Genomic DNA, 6,634 nt, shown 5'->3' on the forward strand with positions numbered 1-6,634 from the left:
ACTGCGAGTCGAGCTCCTTATCCACCTGGCCATGTCGGGCCCAACTTCTCGATATTTCATGTAAATATTTATGCATCTCAGAAATCGACTTTTCCAGAATTCATATTATTTACTGTGTTACGCACCCAACAAAGTTTAAATCGAATGATATTATCAGTTTTATTACCAATCACCAGACAAAATTATATCTGTTCCTCTTTTTTTTTCGATTTTGGATTTACAACTGTATTACAACACCTCTTTTTTTTTAAATCGGTGAATAAAATTATCGACGAAATTTCGTCATCACACACTTCTTAGTACATACAACGCATGCGTAATATGACGTTACACGATTTCGCCCAATCAGAACGTGTTCAATGAATTTGTGGAAGTATTTATAACAGTTTGTGCTTTAAAAACGACCATCAAATTAGAATTGTGACCTTAAAAACTTTTTAAGGGTAAAGAATTCCTTTATGTCAGATAAAACTCACAAACGATGTTTTGTTCCAGAACACTTTCAATATGTTTTCTCTGTTTTATTAGCTGTATCTATTTGGTAAGATTTTCATATTTATATAATCTATTTTATTACGTAGTTTAAAATTCAAAAAATCATTTAAAATGGAATAAAAAAACATGCGTCATTTTAAATAATACATTTTAAAATCCCATTTTAGCTGTTTTTTGAATTTTAAATTTTGTAGAGAGTGGGAAACCTCCAATATTTATATTATTATGTCGTTATTGTTGTTTCAAATAAATGTTATATTATCGGATTGAATGAAAAAGAAAACGGTGATAAAGTGTATGTCATAATGCTTTAGATGAGGATTCATTTTTAATAAACAATACCTTCGAAGTTTTTCAAACATTACTATTTTTTTAATAACCACAATTCGTGTGAATTAAATATTTCATCAAATAGTAAGTACTGAAATGTGATCTGTTAGGTAGAATTTGAAATTAATGTGATGTTTTAGTTGACTTAAAGTGAGAGCCTGTTCTCCATTAGGCAAAGATTTAAAAAGGTTATCATATAAGTAAGTCGAATGTTTAAAAGTCTTTTGTTTGAACAAATTAATCGTAAAACATACCATTAACCTTGCAAGCCAATACTTTTAAAGTTAGACCACTGAATATCTTACCCAAATAGAAATCTTTCTTTTTTATTCGACAAAACAGGAATGTTTTTAAATTTTCTGAAGACTCCTACGTTGTGGATGAGAATAAAGCTATTAATTTGAATATGTGTAGCTCGGGAGTATTGAGACACGGCTTGTCTCTAGATACGATTTAATTGTTTATTATTACCAAATACTTATTAAATGGTGCATCTGCAAGTAAGCACGTTTCTGAAAATACCTGATTATGTGAAGGTATTCAACACCTGGAATTATGGCTTGATTTGTTTGTTTGTTGCTACAGAATGGACTACCTGTATTCTGCCCACCACGGGTATCGAAAACAAATTTTTAGCGTCGTAAGCCTGCAGACTTAATGATGAATCAATGAAGGGCCTTGGTATTCTGAAAAATGTAATGTGATACATTTAGAGCAGAAAAAATTTGAATTTAGTTATATTTTATCACAAACGAATAGTAGAATTTTGAAGAAATGGAGGAACTAAGATATGAAAGCAGCAACAGATTTAAAGCATTCGACTGTGTTTTCTCTTTTTTGGGGGGTGTGGGGTGGGGGAGGGGTTCTAATTAGGAAAACTAATAAAATAGTATGAACTATGAACATATATGAAATTATACTTTTTCAACTAGAGCATTTATCATAAAACATTTTAAGGCTTATTAGATTTCATTTAAATATATTTAGTTTGTCATGGTCTATTAAAAAGACATCATTCGGAAGTAAACGGAGTTACAAAATATAAGTGTGCACAACACTGGTTTTCTTTTAAGTTAAACGTTTATCTTCATTGGGTCAGCAAGGATAGGATGATATAAGTTCATTATATGCCTCTACGAAAAGCCAAAGTTATAAAACAGAAAATACTAATGGGTATAACCTGAAATATTTGCATAACTGTGAATATTCGTACATAACTTTACTGGGCACGTTAAGTTTAAGAAGGTTAAAAAATACAGTGTTTGAATCCTATACTGTGAGATTGCTTGGAAGTACATGTATAACACTGGGAAATAATTCAGCTTCAACCATCGTGTTTTGAGTACAATATTTGCCAGCTTATCTGTATGAATAATGGTGGCTTCGCATGACCTGGTGATTAGGACACTCGACTCGCAACCTGATGGTCGCGGGTTTGAATCCCATCACCGAACATGCTCGCCCTTTCAACCGTGGGAGCTTTATAATACGACTGTCAATCCAACTATTTGTTGGTAAAGAGGATCCTGAGAGTTGGCGTTGGTAGTGTTTACTATCTGCCTTCCTTCTAGTCTATCACTGCTAAATTAAAGATGGTTAGAGCAGATACCCCTCGAGTAGCTTTGCGCGAAATTCAACAAACAAACAAAGGTGTAATGGTTTAATGTAATAAGGTTATATGCTACAGAAACTTAATTACATATGTTACAACTTAAAGAATAACTCTATTAACTTAGTCCTAGCTACGTTTCCCAGAAAAAGGGATCAAAGTGTATTTTGCCTTCATTGCTCATGCATTGTTCATAAGCTTTCTGTACAAATGTATTTCAGGTATCTGGAGCTTTCATGGTATATTTGGAGACAATCTCCTACACCATCTTTTCCAAATACTATGAGACCGAAAACTATTCAACTTCTCCTGCATTGTTCACAGTAGCCAGTTTGATTATATTAATCCTTCCTTTCCTAGGTTGCTGTTGGATCTATAGAAAGGAGGTGTGCATACTTAAGGCGGTAAGTCGGTCTTGTTAAATAATTCTCAGAATTATCAAAAATACTTTATTTTAACCTCTTTCGTTCTATACGTTACTGTAGGATGAAAGTTGACTGAAAATTTAAAATGTGCCAAAAACATTATTAGATAGAACTCCAGAATTTTTATTTGGTCAAAATATTATACAAATATAAAAACTTAAAATCAAAGATTAAATCCAAAAGCTAGTGTAAAATCTTTGTCAAATATATTTTTGCATCAGGAAAAATCTCATAATTACAAATAAAAGTCATGTTTTTCGTCCTTCATAAAATAGCTATAAACTATTTATTTTTGCTGTATGTAACCTCATGTCCATGTATAAAAACTGTTTTTGGAGAAAACCAAGGCTGGCAAATAATACAAGCCAGCACAATGCACTATGGATGAAGCACGGCAATAAGTTTAAATAATGTAAGCCAATAGAACACGGTATGGAGAAATACAACACTAAGTTCCAGTAATGTAAGCCAATAGAACACGGTATGGAGAAATACAACAATAAGTTTCAGTAATGTAAACCAATAGAACACGGTATGGAGAAATACAACAATAAGTTTCAGTAACTTACATTACTGGAACTTAGTGTTGTATTTCTCCATACCGTGTTCTATTGGCTTACATTACTGGAACTTAGTGTTGTATTTCTCCATACCGTGTTCTATTGGTTTACACCAATAGAACACGGTATGGAGAAATACAACAATACGTTTCAGTAATGTAAACCAATAGAACACGGTATGGAGAAATACAACAATAAGTTTCAGTAATGTAAGCCAATAGAACACGGTATGGAGAAATACAACACTAAGTTCCACTAATGTAAGCCATAGGACACAGTATGAATAGACAAAACATTAAGTTCCAGTAATGTAAGCCAATAGGACACAGTAATGGAGAAACATAACACTAAGTTCCAATAATGTAAACCAATAAGACATAGTAAAGAGAAATACAACACTAAGTTCCAGTAATGTAAACCAATAAGACAAGGCATGGAGAAAGACAACACTAAGTTCTGATAATGTAAGCTAACAGAACACAGTATGGAAAAACACAACACTAAGTTCGAATACTGTAAGACAGTGGGATACAGTACAGATGAAACAAAATATTAACCTGTAGGTGGGTTTCAAAACTGGTTTTTAAATGTCAACAAGTTCATAAGGTATTTAATGCTTATCTTCTTCTGTTCCAGTCACTAACTGTTATATTTCTTGCCACCATCTGATTACCAGGTGACATAACTTTCGAAAAATATGTAAAATAGTATGTGGTTATTTCTGATTGTAATCTCATATAAGCAAATAAAATACCTCGAATTGCAAAAAAACAACTTGGCTGTCTGATTGGGTGTTTAAAAAAAATCAGTCCAAAAAGTTTCCTACTTTGATATATTCGTAATCTTGTGTGTTTTTTATTCAATATATAACTTTTTATCCCGTTCGTATCAAATTATCAAAATATCTGAAATTTCTTGTCAGAATTTGTACTTTTGCATCTATTTTTCACCAGAGTTTTGCATACGTTAATGAAAACTAACATGTTACTGCTGTTTCATTCTGTGAGTCACATAGTTTATCTAATCATGTACCTCTTATTGTTTTTCTCTTAATGATATTTATTTGATTAGGATTATCTTAGTGATGGCTGTCAGGTTTTTCTGTTGTTGTTTTTTTTAAGGACAACTGTTCATTTCTATATTCATGTTGGTTACCAGGTTATATTTTCTTACCGATACCTGTCAGGTTTGTGTGTGTGTGTGTGTGTGTGATTACAATATTATTTTTTCCTTAGGGACAGTTAATACGTTACTGTTTAACTGTATGTTTGTTTCCAGGTTAGATTTTTCTTAACGATGGCTGCCAAGATTTTTTAGTGATGGTTGCCATATTAATTATTTCCTTAGGGACAGTTAACACATTATTGTTTAACTTTATGTTGGTTATCAGGTTAGATCTTCTTAACGACGGTTGTCAGGTTTTTTTTAGTGGTGGTTGCCATATTAATTATTTCCTTAGGGACAGTTAACACGTTAATGTTTAACTGTATGTTGTTTACTAGGTAGTGGGTACTTTAAACATTCGATGTTAGAGATTCAGTGATCATTCAAATATAGGTTTGTTTTATTTGCTATGTGCGACCGATATACTTATGTTTGTTTTTTTACTAACTCAAGTATACTTTCAGTAGGTTCACAAACGTAATAGTACAAGTTAATGCCACTGTCATACCATAATACATTTCTCTGAAATTAAAGATTTACTTTGAGGATCGACGTTTCGGCTATACTTTTACGGGCTTTCGCCAAGCTCGGTCTGTGTTATTCAAATGATTTAACGATTCACACGGTTGGTCAACGATAAGTTTATGGACTTAAAACGCTAAAATCCGAGGTTAGATTTTCTGAAGTGGGCAGAGCGCGATTAGCCCATTGTAGAACTTCCAGTTTTCTAGGTAGGTAATTAAACTCTAGTTGAAAATAATAAATAAATAAAACGCGGTTGAACTTAAGTGTAACAACATACTCATTTCTTACGTGCAAACTTCAATCTTTCGGGCAACAATAATGAAAAGAAGTATTATATTGTAATTTTTAGATTAAAAATACATGTAGTACAAATTTTACAAAAATATTGAAAAATTTATCACTTTATCATACATTTTGCTGGTTTTTTTTACGTTTTCACTCCGTAGTTAAACGATGACTACATTAATTTTACAAATGACGCTTTCAATCACTCTGATTACTTTGTATCACAGGCCTATTGAAAATACTCATAATTCTATCTTTAAAATTGTTGAAAAACTTAATTCGGATTTTTTATTCAAATTTCTAGAGTTTTTATATCAGATTGGTCTCATTTCAAACATAACTGTTCTACAAAACATGCTACTTGATACTTAAATGTTTCTGTGAACTATTTTATGCACCTGGAATGTTATTTATTTTATGCTTATTATGATTATATTTTACTCGAGCCGTGTTCCGTGTTATTAATTTTTAGGTCGTGGTAAAATGTCTGATGTTTGTGTGAAAATGGCGTTGATGGGTGTTAGATCATCACTGACTATAACTCTGACCTTGATCGGTCTATTGCAGATATTTTAATTTAACTTGGCTAGAAACTGTTTTCGGATGTGATAATAAAATATATTACATCACACATCCATCCCACCTGTAAATGTATATAGTGATAACTGAATGCAAACTTATCACATTGAACGCCATGTGATTACAACATGTTCTTTACTTTAGAGCTACGCTAGAAGTTCTCGTGTAACGTTCAAAGGTCCTAAATAGTAGTCACAAAACAAATGTTGAAAATAATTTTGAATAATAAACGCAGGAGACAGCCGTAAGGTGGCACTGTTTAATAGTAAGTTTTTCCAACGCTTTTCGTTTCAGTGAAAAGTTAAATGTAATTAGGCTCAGAATTGTTTTTAATTTGATCATTACTGTTCTTGTTTATTGGTGTGAAACTATACAATGGGTTATCTGCACTCTATCCATCGCGGGAAATCGAGCCCCTGTTTTAAGCATTATAAAACCATAAACTTGCCACTTACCACCACGCGGTGATCATTGTTCAATTAACTTTCTACATATCATAGCATGGCCAGGTGGTTAGGGCGCTCGACTCGTAATCTGCGGGTCGCGGGTTCGAATCCCCGTCCCACCAAACATGCTCGCCCCTTCAGCCGTGGGGACTTATTATGTGACGGTCAATCCCACTATTCGTTGGTAAAAGAGTAGCCCAACAGTTGGCTGTGGGT

General features: G+C 32.8%; 1 long non-coding RNA gene across 1 annotated transcript in view; it reads left to right on the top strand.

The window, feature by feature from the left end:
* Positions 1-426: 426 nt before the first annotated feature.
* LOC111088704 overlaps positions 427-6,634 on the top strand; it is an 8,344-nt gene continuing 2,136 nt past the window's right edge. The window contains exons 1-2 of the long non-coding RNA XR_002613140.1: positions 427-541; positions 2,656-2,838. This is a non-coding gene — a long non-coding RNA (uncharacterized LOC111088704). The remainder of the gene's footprint in view (positions 542-2,655; positions 2,839-6,634) is intronic.

Source organism: Limulus polyphemus, unplaced genomic scaffold, assembly GCF_000517525.1.
Source record: "Limulus polyphemus unplaced genomic scaffold, Limulus_polyphemus-2.1.2 Scaffold4263, whole genome shotgun sequence".
In the NCBI taxonomy this organism is placed as follows: Eukaryota; Metazoa; Arthropoda; class Merostomata; order Xiphosura; family Limulidae; genus Limulus; species Limulus polyphemus.